Raw genomic sequence first — 15,307 nt, 5'->3', positions numbered from 1 at the left:
TTCAAAGTAACCACTGTTGAATGAGCAGGACCACAAAGCCTGTAACTCTCTCCAATAAGTCTCTTTTAAATGCATACCCTCAAATCTGTTCCTCTAAGGAATCCTAACTGATACAAGCACATAAATAGAAACAAAAGAGGAAACATAAAGAGCTTGCAAAGGTTGTATGGGGTGCCAAAAGAGGGAAAAATGTAATCAATTTCCAGAAATGGAAATATCAGAATTAATCAGTATCTTAAGCAAGTATCGTCAACAGAAACTCTGAAAAGGTATAATTTTTTTTTCATTTTAGAGCAAACACAAACTTAATCTATATTAGTTAGTTAATCAATATGACCTTAAAATTAAGAAAATCACATTCTTTTTGAACTAATTTCTTTTACTTTTACATTTAAAACAATTCATTCTGTTGCTTTTATAACATCTGGGACCCTACATAATATGCCACATGACAATTTATTGACATTTATTATCTTGAAAATAAAAAATACTTATAAAGAGAAAACATAAGTGACAAATGTTATTGGGTTAAAAAGAAAGCAACAGAATAAAGGTTAATTGACAAGAACCCAGAAAACATTTTTCAAAATATGATTGGCAACATTTTGCATTTTTTGAACTCTTAACAAAATAATGATGTAAAAGTTAAGAATTTTAAGTAGTCACTCTTCAAGCAAGGGGTTAAATGAGAATATCTCATTTCCATATTAGAAATGGTGCAATACTAATGAACTTGTTGATGCTTCAATTTCATGCATCATTCTGCTATTGAGTCTGTGTTCTCATTAAAACGTTTCAAATATTTCCAATTATTGATAGTTCCTGCACTTCTCCTATAAGCAAAATGCATCACAATTTATTTCATAAGATTATAAAGATAAAGGAATTGCATTTTAAGCTGACTGCTTTTTAAATTTGTTTAGTTAAGGACATTTTTTAAAAAAATTTGAAATGAAGTCACTAAACTTAGCTTCATTTTATTAACTTGACAAATATAATATTCAATATTTTCTCTTGTGTTCCACATGTTAATAAATTGTGCATATATTTATTTTGCTTATGCTATCTGAAATAACTTTGAAAGTAATTGAGACATTTATCATTTTACAAAGGCTTAGTAAGATGAGGACTTACGTTTGCTTATTTTTAATTGAAACAGAACTTAATTTAACAAGTCAAAAGAGTCTCTCTTACAACTAGTCCTTTCTAATGGTTAGAGAAATGAATTAGATCTTCAGATCATGTACCTGTTGCAGAGGACCCACATTCAGTTCCTGGTACCCACATCAGGAAGCCAGCAACCTCCTGCAACTTTAGCTTTAGGGACACCCAACACTTGTGGTCTTCATGGGCACTTACACTCATATGTATATAAATACTCACATAAATCTTTGATAAATAAATCTTCTAAAAAGACTATATTTCTCATATTACAACAACACAATATGGATCTGAACCCCTGAATCCTTAAATCCACTGTTTTAGTCAGTTAAATTAAAATGTTTGTCTTTTGGTTTGCTTGTTTTTATTTTCACTTCTGTCCTAAGTTATAAGCCCCCATGAGAATACCAAGACTTGTGACTTCATCATTAGTAATAGCAGCAGCAGCAGTTGGTACCCCATATGTTTACTGAATAAATGAATCACCAAAAATTTTACCTCCAAAGCCCTAAGATTTATATGGATATATCTATACCTAGTGTCTTAGTTAGTTTTTTTTTTTTTTTTTCCTGTGAAGAGACACCATGAACAAGGCAACACTTATAAAGGCAAATATTTGATTCTATTGTTTCAGAGGTTTAATCCATTATCCTTATGGTGGGAAATATGGCAGCTTGTAGACAGACATGCTGCTGAAGGAAGAGATAAGAGTTCGACCCAAAGGCAGCCAGGGGGAGTCTGAATACATTTCATCCTGGGCATAGCTTGAACATTTAAGACTTCAAAGCCCCATTTTCATAGTGGCACACTTACTCTAACAATAAGGGCTTGACTACTTTAAGTACTACATTCCTCCTCCAACAAGGCCACACCTCCTAATAGGCTCCTACCTATGGCCAAGCTTTCAAATGCATGAGTCTATGGGGCCATACCTATTTAAACCACCACACCTGGCTAGTCTATGTCTCAAGCTTATGCCATAATCTTACACATTTTGATTGCTTATTGTCCATTAAAGGCAGAGAAAATAGTATATAGAGATTAATTAAAGAACATTGTTACTTTTTCTAAGAGTGAAAAAAAATATCACATGTTTTTATACTGGTTACAAATCCCTGTCCCTCCTCAAGTCTACTACTAAAAGAATTAATGGTACTTATAATTATTTGATTAGATAAAAATAGCTGTCAAGAGAAAGGCATAGTTATAGGTGTATACTCAGGAGGACAGACCGAATCAAGACTGAATATAAGCTCACTTCACCCCACAAGGAGTTTGTAATTTTTTGAGAAGACACATGCATGGGTAACTAATGATACTATTATGGTGGAGGTCAGCATAGCCCAAATGAATGAGTGTCATAGTATAGGCTATTATAGATATGTGGATAAAGGAGACAAACACTCCTGAGGACAAAGCAATAGAGGAACACTTCATCAGTAAAAAGGAAGTGAAACTAAAATTTGGCAGAGAACATTGTTTGTAGAGGGAACAGTAGAATATGACTGGCCCATAGGAAATGGCATTATTAGGAGAATGTGTTGGAATGGGTGTAGCTTTATTAGAGGAAATGTGTCACTGTGTAGGTAGGGCTCAAGTTCCACGAAGTACAAAAGAGACCCTCCTCCTTTGGATGCAGATGTAGAACTCTTAGTTCCTCCAACACCATGTCTGCCTGTATGCTGCCACACTTCCTGCAATGATGATAATGGAATGAACCTCTGAAGCTGTAAGCCAGCCTCAATTAAATGTTATCCTCTTTAAGAGTTGCCTTGGTCATGGTGTCTCTTCACAGCAATGAAACCCTAAGACAGAAGACATTCATGTTCATTACTCATACCTTCATTTAATTAATAACTGTTGATTATTTTAAGAATTACACATCAAGCAAGCTGGGTAAGATTTCTGCATAGAAATATTTTCATTACAAAGCTGAACAGTGGTACAATAACAGAAGAGATTAAGTGGTTGACAAGTTTTTTTCAGATTAAAATTTATAATAGAGTCTAAACAGTGTTTTGGGTTTACAGATCAGAAAACCAAATAAGTTAAAGAGGAAAAAAAAATCCAGCAGTGTCATAAGAAATAGATGCTTGCGTAGAATTTATATACTTCAATCTTCTTACATAATGGTGGTTTTTAAAAACCTAATTATTAACAACAGAAATCACGATGAAATAGGTATAATTTGAATAAAAATCAGCTACTATTCAGAATTATGACATTTAAAGGAAGGATGATTTAGATTTCTTACAGACATCAAAGGATTCACATGGTTCATGGTTAAGAATTACCTTGCTAACTTAAATACATAATGTGATTACACTGAGGGGAAAATCAATTATACACATGTTGTGAAGATAAGGAGTGGCTATTTTTAACAGCAGCCTTTAGAAAACACAAATTGGTCAATTTTGCTGCCAGTATTGATCAATGTCAAAACTGCTCATGATATTTAATCCAGAGGGTTTTTTTTAATAAACCAGAGATCCTAAAAGAACCATATATATATCTGATCTGTAAGTGTTCCTGTTTGAAAGAATTACAGGGATGGAAATGGAGAGGAGCCTGAGGAAACGAAGGTATAGCAACAGGCCCAAAGAGGGATCCAGCTCAAGGGGAGGTCCCAAGGCCTGACACTATTACTGAGGCTATGGAGTGGTCACAAAAATGGACCTAGCATGACTGCACTCCAGAAGACCCAACAAGCAACTGAAAGAGTCAGAGGCAGATAGTTGTACCCAACCAATGGACAGAAGCAGCTGACCCCTGTTGTTGAATTAGGGAAAGACTGAAAGAAGCTGAGGAGGAGGGCAACCCTGTAGGAGGACCAGCAGTCTCAATTAATATGGACCCCAAGATCTCTCAAACACTGGACCACCAAACAGGCAGGATACACCAGCTGATATGAGGCCACCAACACACACAGCAGAGGACTGCCAGGTCTGTGTTCATTCAGAGATGATGCACCTAATCCTCAAGAGACTGGAGGCCCCAGGGAGTTTAGAAGTCAGGTGGTGTGTGTGTGGGTTGGGAACATCCACGTGGAGACACGGGGGTGGGGAGGAGGTATGGGATGTGCAGCAGTAGGAGGGTAGACAGGGGGGAGGGGGCGCAGTGGTAATAAAATATGAAGTGTAAAATTAAAAAATTAATTAATTTAAAAAAGAACCATATATATCAATGGTTTTTTAAAGAACATTTTATCTCTCATTTTCTTTATGTTAAAGCATCTATTTTTAATTAATTTTTTCTCTTCTATATTATATCCCAGCCACAGTTTTCCCCTCTCTCATCTCCTCCCATCCCCCCTTCTACCTTTCTCTTCCAATCCACTCCTCCCTTTCTCTTCAGAAAAGAGTGACCTTCCAGTGATATAAACCAAACGTGATATAACAAGTTGCAATAAGACTAGGTAACTCCCCACATATTCAGGCAATCCAGTAGGAGGAAAAGAATCCTGAAAGCAGAGAAAAGCATCAGAAACAACCCCTGATCCCTCTTTTAGGAACTGGAAAAAAACACCAAGCTACACAACTATAATGTATATACAGAGGGCCTAGGTTAGACTCATGCAGACTCCCTGATTATTGGTTCAATCTCAGTCCCTATGAGTCCAGTTTTGTTAACTCAGTGGATTCTCTTGTGGTGTCCTTGACTCCTCTAGCTTCTACAATTCTTTTGCCCCTCCTTCAAGGAGATTCCCTGAGCTATGCCTAATGTTTGGCTCTAGGTCTCTGCATCTCTTTCCATCAGTTGCTATATGAAGCCATTCTGATGACAACTGGGTTAGGCACTATCATATATATATATCACTCTGGGTCTGGTTTAACTCACTCAAGATGATTTTTTTCTAGTTCCATCCATTTTCCTGAAAATTCCATGATGTCACTGTATTTAAAAGCTAAGTAATATTCCATTCTGTAAATGTATCACAATTTTTAAATCCATTCTTCTGTGGAAGGGCATATAGGTTGTTTCTAGTTTCTCATTATTAGGAATAAAGCTGCTATGAACATAGCTGAGTATGTGTCTTTGGTAAGATGGAGGAGCATCATTTGGGTATATGTCCAGGAGTGGGATTTGAGGTAAATAAATTCTCAATCTTCTGAGAAATTTCCATATTGATTTACAAAATTTGGGCTCCTACCAGCAATGGAGAAGGGTTCCCCTTGCTCTACATCCTTGCCAGCATGAGCTGTGGCTAGTGTTTTTGAGCTTAGCCATTCTGATAGGTCACCTCAAAGTCATTTTGATTTGCATCTCCCTGATAGCTAAGGATGTTTAACATTTCTTCATGTGTTTCTCAGCCATTTGAGATTCCACTGTTTGCACATGTTTAGATCTGTACCCTTAGAATTGGATCATTTGATTTGTTGATGTCTAGTTCCCTGTGTTTTTTTTATGTACTTTGGAAATTAGCCTTCTGTCAGATATAGAGATGATGAAAATCTTTCCCTACTATGTAGGCTACTGTTTTGTCTCATTTGTGCTGTTCACAATAGCCACAATTAATATATAATGTCTTGGGATAACTCTAACCAACCAATGAAAACTAAAAGTATAACAAGAACTTCAAGACTTTACAGAAATTGAAGAAGATATCAGCAGATACAAAGATATCCAATACTCATGGATTGGTAGAATTGACATAGGAAAAATGGCCATCTTACCAAAAGAAATATATAGTTTCAGTGTAAACCCCATCAAAATGCCAGCACAATTCTTTACAGACCTTGAAAGAACAATACTCAGCTTCTTATGGAAAAACAAAATTCCAGGATAGCTAAAACAATCCTATACAATAAAGACTATTAAGGGTATTATCGTCTCTGATTTCAATCTGTACTACAGAGCTATGGTAATAAAAACCACATGGTATTGGCATGAATAACAGACAGGTTGATCAATGCCATCAACTTGTTAATAGTTAGCAAATATGTGACTGTACACACCTATAGACACCTAGGTTTTATATATGTAATATTTACTTGTGCCTAACATTGTTTTACTGACAGTCAATAGAGCAGTCAAGAGTGTCCTTTCAACAAATGTATTAATTTTATAGCCAGTGTTGCATTTCATAAGATATGTAATTTCTGTGATAATTTCTCTAGCCACCTTTACTTTTCAATATGGTTAGAATGTGTAAATGACAACTATACAGCACATACTCAAACCATCTTCTGTGAAACATAAATTTCTAGCTGCTTTTAATGGCTTCTGTTCTCCAAACTCGAGAGCCCTGGATTGCTACTTATCAACTGTGTCTAATCTGCCATTAAACTAAGTAATGATATCTTCAAATTTCTGCCATCACATTTTAATTACAAAGATACCATTTATCTTCCCCAAATGGCTTTTTTTTTTGTAGCTACTACATTCTCTCTGCAATAGCAATTCTTTTCTTTAGCGTGTCTTTAATTTTTTAAATACAGAAATTTTCACATATGGGGTCTGTTTGTTGAATTTGATTACACATTCTCATTCCGCATCCCTCAGCAGGAATGTGGAATTTGTGTGTTCCCGAGTTGCTAGGCATTTTTGTATCCTTGAATTGTTTTGCTGTTTAATTGCTGTTGTTTATTTCTTGGGGGTTGGGCTGGGCTCCTTGCATACACCACAGTGCATGTGTAGCAGTCAGAGAACAAATTTTTGGAGTGGATCTGCTCCTTCTAATCTGTGCATTCCAGGGCTCGAACTCAGGAGACCATTCCTCACCTGCCAAGGGACCTCTTCCAGCCTCAGTCAGACCTTAGTATTTGACCTTGACAGTAAGTATTTCTAGGGAGAAAAGTGGAGACTAATGGGTCCTTATGCTCAGAAAAAAGCAGGTTTCTGCTCTTCACCCAAAATGCCCCAGAAGCTTTACCCACTTCCTGCTTCACCAGGAGGTTTCACTGTGGGGGTTTGGGAACCATTTTGCACATACACAGTGCTGGTCTCTTGCTGTTTTGCTCCATGTATTTCCTATAGTACCATTCCACACGAAACAAGCCCACCCACTTGCCTCATATGTTTCTTTTCATCACGAATTATTCTGTTATTACAATAAGATATAACATTTTAATAATATTTAAGCTAATTAAAGAGATTTATTAAAAGCACATGGATGTGTGCAGTCAATCGTCTTTATCCAACTACTTTCTTTTCGTGCACTTTCAAACTAATTCAGTGGCAGTTTTATTTAAAAATAGTTACTGTAACTTAGAATATTGGATTCCAGCTATAAATCTTCAACATACCCTTCAAGAAATACTGTTACTGAAGGCTGGTAGAACAGTGGACTTGGTTTTCTGTTTGTTTTACCTAAGCTGCTTGCAATGCTATCATAATTTAGCTTCACACCCACTCTTCCATTGTCATTTTCAGTCAGGACTCTGAAACCCAGTTTTTTGGTTTTTGGTTTTTGTTTTTTTAAGATATTTTCTTTATTTACATTTCAAATGCTATCCCGAAGGTCCACTGTACCCGCCCTGCTCCCCTACCCACCCACTCCCACTTCTTGGCCCTGGCTTTCCCCTGTACTGGGGCATATAAAGTTTGCAAGACCTTGTTCTTTTCCAGCTGAAACACTAGGCTCTGCCAGCAGGGGCCCCTGAGAGGGATATGAGGCTAGTGGAGAGAGAAGGGTTCTGTTTTGCTTCCTGCTCTTAGCATTTCTAGCTTGTGCTTCAGCAGAGTGGCTGCTGGCTGTTCCAATGGTGCACATGACTTCTGTTTGGACTTCTATTCTTCCCAAACCATCACGATTGTGCCCTCTAATGGACCCCAAATAAAATCTCTGGTTCTTCCTTACCAAAGGAGTGCTGCAAGACCACGTGGTGTCTCTGTGTCCTTGCTGGGGCTTTAATGACTCTGCAATAGCCAGTTCTCAGAGGTTTAAATCCTGCATGTCTAAGCACCCCATCTATGTCACAAGCTAATTAAAGAAGGCTGATCTGTCTCTTTTGGACCCAAAGTTTTACAGCTGATTAATGTTTTTTGTATCATCTTTTTCAAGTTTCCAGTTCTCAACTGTTTTAATAAATTTCCTCCTGCTAAGACATTTCCTGTGGTTTCTACTCGTAAAAGGGCACCTAATAATATGCATTTCTGTCTATAATAGCTATCTTTTGAGTGGCCATTGGTATCCTGCCAAAATGATACCACTAATTTTACTGCCTGTGAAAATTATAATGTTATTTATATACTTTACTGAAATGTTTAAAAATGTGATAAAAGAAAAATAAGTGTAAGCCTCCCATTTGCCTCCTGCTTTGTCAAAGTTGTGCAAAGTGGCTCAACAACTACTCAATGATCACTTGGTTAGGGAAGAGAGAAAGAAAAAAGAAAGAAAGAAAGAAAGAAAGAAAGAAAGAAAGAAAGAAAGAAAGAAAGAAAGAGAGAAATTAAAGACTTTCTAGAATTCAATGAAAATGAAGGCACAACATACCCAAACTTATGGGACACAATGAAAGCAGTACTAAGAGGAAATTCATAGCACTAAGTGCATTCATAAAGAAGTAGGAGAGATCCCATACTGGCCACTGAACAGCATACTTGAAATCTCCAGAACAAAAAGAAGCAAACACACCTAAGAGGAGCAGATGGCAGGAAGTAGTCAAACTCAGGGAAGAAATCAATCAATTAGAAACAAAGAGAATCATACAAACAATCAACAAAACCAAGAGCAGGTTCCTTGAGAAAATCAAGGTAGACAAACCCTTAGCTAAACTAACTAACAGGAATAAAGTTAACAAAAATTAACAAAATCAGAAATGAAAAGTGAGACAAAACAACAGAAACTGAGGAAATTCAAATAATCATGAGGTCTTTCTTCAAAAGCCTATAATCCACAAAACTGGAAAATCTAAACAGAATGGATGAATTTCTAGACAGATACCACATATCAACATTAAGCCAAGATCAAGTAAATTGCCTAAACTGTCCCATAACACCTGAGGAAATAGAAGTAGTCATTAAAAGTGTCCCAACCAAAAAAAAGTCCAGGGCCAAATGATTTTAGTGTAGAATTCTATCAGACTTTCAAAGAAGACCTAATACAAATATCCCTCAAACTATTCCTCAAAATAGAAGCAGAATGAATACTACCTAATTCATTCTATGAGGCCTCAGTCATCCTGATACCTAAACCACACAAAGACTCAGCAAAGAAAGAGAACTTTAGACCAATTTCACTTATGAACATCAACCTATCTTTGACAAAGTAAATAATATATTTCTGTCAGGAGCCATCTAGAAGAGGCTAAAGGCTATCAGGTGATCTTCTAGAGATGGTTCACTGTGGAACTGCAACAAATGAGTCCTTAGTGTCTAGGCCCAGGGGACAATGTCTCAGTCTTGATTCTTGCCATTGATATGCCTTTTCTTTATTATTAAATCAATATAACAATTCCTAGGCATTTGCTCACCCTATTGGACAGATTTTCTGCAGATCATTGGAGATTTACTCTCTTGTAGTGATGCTATGTAGACAGATGATTTCTTAATTCTTAATGATGATTCTATAAGAATTCCTAAATTTATACTAGTAATTATTGAGACTTTATAATAAGGGCTGTAAATACAGCTCTCTGTAATAAGAAAACTGCAACTAGAATTCCGGTGGTCTTTTTCTGTCATGAGTTAATTGTACTGATAGTAAGCAGGCATTGATACAAATTAACAATTTAGGAATATAATCCTTTAGGCTGTAAAACAGCTAAAGGCCATAAACTAGGAATGAATGATTTATTGAACTGTCCAAGGACAAAAGATAAAATATTGACTCAGTTTATCTATACAAAACTTCAGTATTAACTTATACATAAGAATTATAATTTAGATTCCCAATGAACCTGTGGAGCTAGTGACAGTTAATGAATGTCTAGTTAGACAACTAGTCTTATTGGAAGCACATGTAAACATCTCTGTTGTATTTCTCATTCAGTTTCTGCTTTAAGTCTATCTTTGAACTTGCATAAACTCTCCAAAAATAAGATATTTGGAATACCATGTGATCATGAATCCTGAGATAAGTATAAGAAGTAGTGAGAACAAAGAATAGAACACACCCACTCACAGATTTTTTTCTTAGAGATAAGTTTTCCCCTTTCTTCTTCTCTTAGAAATAAAAATTAGAATCTCTTTTTAAAGTGTTTTGTTACTTCCTGAGAGTGATTTTTTTTTTCTAGCTGACAAGGGGTTAAATAAACACCCAGCCTTAGGGCCAGGGGCATTGTGGAGAAAAGAACCAAACCCTTTCACCCTTTCTTAATCCCTACCTTGCCTTGTTTTACAGTAATGTTAATTCTTCTGAGCCATTGGGTTCTGGGCTCAGAGTAACTTATGAGACAAGACTGGTAAAATATAGAAAGCAATATTTACTCTCACAAAACAAGGGTTAGCCCCCATACCAATGCTCTTCCCCTCAGCTGCTTTCAAGAGGGAACCATCGGTGTCTGGGGCAGGTCTCCCACATATATCCATGAGATTTTCCCCACAAATGTTGTTTTGGTAGCATCAAAAGTTTGGCATGCTCACTAAAGTCTTCAGAAGTCTTTCCTGTCCAAGGAACTAATTAGTCACAGGATAGCTACAGAACAGCTGATTTCAAACAATCAATGCTACTAACTAAAGTGAAATCATGTATTTAAGTTAAATCAAACTGAATTATACTCAATTATATTCATTTAAAAATACAGAGCAAAAGAGAACAAATGAAATGATAGGATACTTTTTGGGCTGTTTAACTTTTGCAGGAAATTGAAGAGTGATACTAACAGTCTACAGCCAGCAAGGTGAGGGTCATGGAAGCAGAAAGCAGCTCTGTGTTGTTTATGAGAACTACCACCTATCCTGCTGCGCTCAGTAATTGAATGCTTAAATCTAAATATGTTCTCTCTATGACAACTTGCTTTCACTAAGTGACCACAACCACTAGCTTTAGTTAAAGGGGTTCCAGATGAACTCATAACACAAAGAACTTTGGTTTTTTTCATTGTGGATTTTTCAGGAACTACCAGATTTTAAAAAACAAAACAAAACAAAACAAAACAAAACAAACAAACAAACAAAAAACGTTTTTGAAGACCCCAAGTCTGGCTTTTACCCCTGGTGTCTCATTCAGAACTAACAGTTACAGTGTAACTGTAACTCCAGATCTTGGCAAAACTGACTCCATGATGGATGCGCCATTCAGGCTGTAAAACTTAGCACATAGGCAGCACCACCAGCCAAACTAAAACAAAAGTTTAATCCATCACAGTCCACATAGTTCTGGGAAAGTCTCTAAACATACTAACTTTGCTTTTTAGCTTCAGTAGGTCTGATTCTAGCTAAGTGTTCTTGTCAACTGGTGTACATCAACCCAGAATATGTTCTGTGTTTACATACTCATCCTGAGCAAGGTTCAGAGCAATGCTGGGATCCTGAGCACCCAGTGTATCACCCAGTGTATTAGCTGGCTAATAAAGACTTTCTATGAGTTTAGACCCAGGTCTGATCCGTCTTCTCTGGTGGATACCCCACATCAACAGGAAGAGTACGAAGCTGCTTCCCCTCAAGAAAATCACACAACTACCACCTGATGAAACTTAAACATTACCGCCCAACTTCAAATGTTCCACGCAATAGAATCTTTATATGGACCAATATCATAAAAGAACCACTCTGCCAAAACAAGGGTCTTACCACCCTTTTGCGTGGACAAAGAAATCAAAGAAATCTTGCAAACTGCTTTGTGTTTTGCCTTGTTTGTACTTTCACTCTAGAGTTAAATGATCATCTCGTAACCACATGATGAAAATTATACGTGGAAGAAGCGAGCCAACGTCTCAAATACAATACACAAATATGCATGTGACCTCTGTTTTCACCTCAGTGAGTCTCAGATCATCACAGCAGCTTCACGTGAAAAAAACTGAGGCTGAAGAAATACAGAGATCACAGGCTGTTTAAACACAGAATTGTGTTGAGACATAACATGTTTCCCAGCATTTAATACTATCAAAATGCTCTCTTTCACCAGAAACCACTCTTAATATTTAAACATGAGCACATCTATTCAGTCAAGAAATATATTTAAGTATTAATTGGTGTGTGTGTGTGTGTGTGTGTGTGTGTGTGTGTGTGTGTGTGAGAGAGAGAGAGAGAGAGAGAGAGAGAGAGAGAGAGAGAGAGGGAGAGAGAGAGAGAGAGAGAGACTTGGAGACTTGAGAAGAACAAGCTGTCATTCACTGGGAAAGGATATCAAGCTAGTAGGCCGAAAACAGTTGCGATCACATAGAAGGCAGGCAATTCAGTCAATTAAACTTTAACACAGTTTGCTTAAAATACCCACATAGTAATTAGATGCAAACACTCACCACTACTGCTTATAGCCTGCTCCATTCCTTGGGCTCCCCTGGCCTCTCGCTGGATCCCATCCTTTTGTAATTCTCTCTACAAGAGTCTGTAAGAGATAGAATCTGTTAGCATTTCTCCAATCTTTGTGAATTTTACTTTATTTCTTAAATGATGATTTACTTTTGTGCAGAGACACAAGTTGAGTTTTTATTTTCCAGAATTTCCTAACATACCTTCTAGTAGGCATCTTACTAGTGTAGAAACCCTATAGCCCACTTCATTGTCGTATACCAGGGACTATTTAGAATGAATCCCAGTTAAACTATCTAATTTTAACCTAGAGCCACTCTACACACGATTGTGAATTCTTGTCTTGTACAAGGAGATGTGCCTAAGCATGGAACCGGGGGCTCAAAGTCAGGCCAGTGCATTCAGCCTACTCTTGGAATTAAAGGAGAGTTGTCAGAGGGCATTACTCATACCTTTCAGTTTCATACGAAAGTGCTAAACAGGGCAGGGGAGACACTGCCATGTGTTCCTCATTCATTCTTTTTTCTTATTTCTTTTATTTACCGTCTGGATCACTGGATTCAAATAAACCAAGCATCCTTGGTTGTCAGCAATTTCAGCAATTTCGAACCCCTATACTAACCTCCACTATCTTCAATAATATTTCAACTGAAATGTCAATACACATGCAATCTTCTTTCGAGGACCACAGATGAAAAAAAAAAAAAATCAGTGCTGTTGTCTATGTGCCTCAAAAAAAAAAAAAATTTAAAGTCTCAACTTTGAAAATTACTTTACACAAAATCTATTTGGTGAGAACAATTAAAAAATATATACTGATTGAGGAAAGTTTTTCACTAAATTGAACATTTTGAAAACCATAAAAGAATCTCTTTTTGAGTTCATCAGACTAAATATAACATTTTAATAAAATAGGTGAGCTTATGTTAGGTTTGGGGCTGGTATTAAAAAAAAAAGTCTGCATTTTATTCCCAGGGTAGTTTGGATAACAGATCATTAATTTAAGAAAATGCTTCAAATTCTAGGTGATAGAGACCTAGAAATTACATGTTTCCTAATCCTATTCTGAGTATCAAAAATTCTTGATTGAAGAATGTAGGAACGTTCAAGGACAAATTCGCACATCTACTTTCTAACAGAACACTCTGGGAAAACTGCTTCTGAGAATATTTACAAAGCTAGCCTCCAAATGATGTGAAGGCCACAGGTGACCTTCAGTTGATGATGAGGAAAAAAAAAATCAATTCTTCCCATCTTGTCTGTTTACAGAGGCAAGGGTTCTGGAAGCAATAGATGCAGAAATGCATGGTGAAAAATGTTAATGAGAAGAATATTCAGTGTGCCTGACTGGTAACAGGGTCTTGGGTTCTAAGCTGATTTCATAATGAGACTAGACTGATTTGCCACGCCTGGAGGGAAACACGCTCCCCTGCCTTAGTCAAGTATTTACTCAGAACCACGCTGAAAGGTCTACTACCGAGCATAGGAATTGTTTCACAGGGGGAAAAAAATGTAACTCTACCTTTCCCATTCTTTCTTTAGTAATTAGTTTCTTTCTCCCAATTGAGTATAATGTTTATTTTTCACTTCAAAATCACCCTTTAGGAATTTTGGTCTTACTCATGGTGGTACTGAGGGTAAAAGGTCTACAGTTCCTGTCTTGTGTCTTGGTTCCTTGTGTCTTGTCCTCTGATCCTGGTTCCAAATGAGTAACACGTACTGTATTATTCACTTGGAACCAAATACACTGTCTATTTCTTTCTTCCCCAAAGCCATGCATCTGTAATAGCAAAGTTTGCGGCCTTTGCTGAATTTTTCTTTTTGATTAACACGGAGGCTAGCTTTTAAATTTTTCCTTTCAAAGGAAGTCTTTATTATTCTTAGTTGTCCAAGAGATTAGAGGATTGAAAAATGCAGAGGTTGGAGTGTCACCATATCAAAGGTATAGACGGTGAATCTGGTGCCATTAACCTGGTCCTCATTATTTCAGCTTCTTAAAGCAGCATTCCTGCGTGTGGTGGAGCCCGAAAGAATGGAAGGCCCAGGAGAAAGCATCCTCCCACTCCTCTCAAATCAACACCCCAACCTGTGCGCATGCCCCTTACCTCCACCAACTTCCTCTTTTCTGTCCTCAGCTTCCTGCACCAATCTCACTTGAAATGCCTAGATGTCTGGGAAGGGCTTACCTAATGCCACAGACATAAAATCTTTCCGCATGGAAAATGATTAAGCCCCATTACCAGGCTATCATTATCTGTTTGCTTGTTTGTTTTAAAAATTAACATTACTATCTTAAGCAGGGTTGCTCACAAAGGCAAATACATCTATTTTTATAATAAAATTTTAGGGGGACATAGCCACATTTATTTCTCATACTGGGTGTCTGTGGCTGTACTCATGCTACAGTGGCTGATTTGAATCATTGCAACATTATATGGCACGCAAAGTTTAAACTGTTTAGTAATTATTCCTACTAGGACATATCAATGATCCTAACTCTAGGTGCTTGCCTCTTTTTTTTTTTTTTCATTGTCTATGCAACCTTTCAGCTGTTCTGCTTTCTTGTCTGTAAATTGAGGATGCTCTTGTAAGGGTGATGGGAAGAAATGCACAAGAAGCACTTGACATTGAGTCTGTGCAAACACTCAATAGACACTGATGTCAGAGCTCCACGTCTTGTTTGACACTTGGCGTTAACTCTAAGAAAGCAGTTTATGACAAAAGACAAGAAAACGTGGACGCTAAGTTATTACTGGGATTCTAATGGGTTTCTCTGCTCTGGTTTTCT

At 37.0% G+C, this 15,307-nt stretch overlaps 1 protein-coding gene across 2 annotated transcripts in view; it reads right to left on the bottom strand.

Moving 5' to 3' along the window:
- The window catches only part of Kcnn2 (potassium intermediate/small conductance calcium-activated channel, subfamily N, member 2), a 417,138-nt gene that overhangs the window by 272,259 nt on the left and 129,572 nt on the right, over positions 1–15,307 (bottom strand). For both annotated transcript variants that reach the window (XM_030250331.1, NM_001312905.2), the window contains exon 2: positions 12,510–12,595. The gene's annotated coding sequence lies outside the window, so the exon portion shown is untranslated. The remainder of the gene's footprint in view (positions 1–12,509; positions 12,596–15,307) is intronic.

Source organism: Mus musculus, chromosome 18 (genome assembly GCF_000001635.26).
Source record: "Mus musculus strain C57BL/6J chromosome 18, GRCm38.p6 C57BL/6J".
Lineage (NCBI taxonomy): Eukaryota > Metazoa > Chordata > Mammalia > Rodentia > Muridae > Mus > Mus musculus.
Note: the sequence above shows the minus strand (reverse complement) of the source record. Positions and strands in the feature narration are given on the sequence as shown.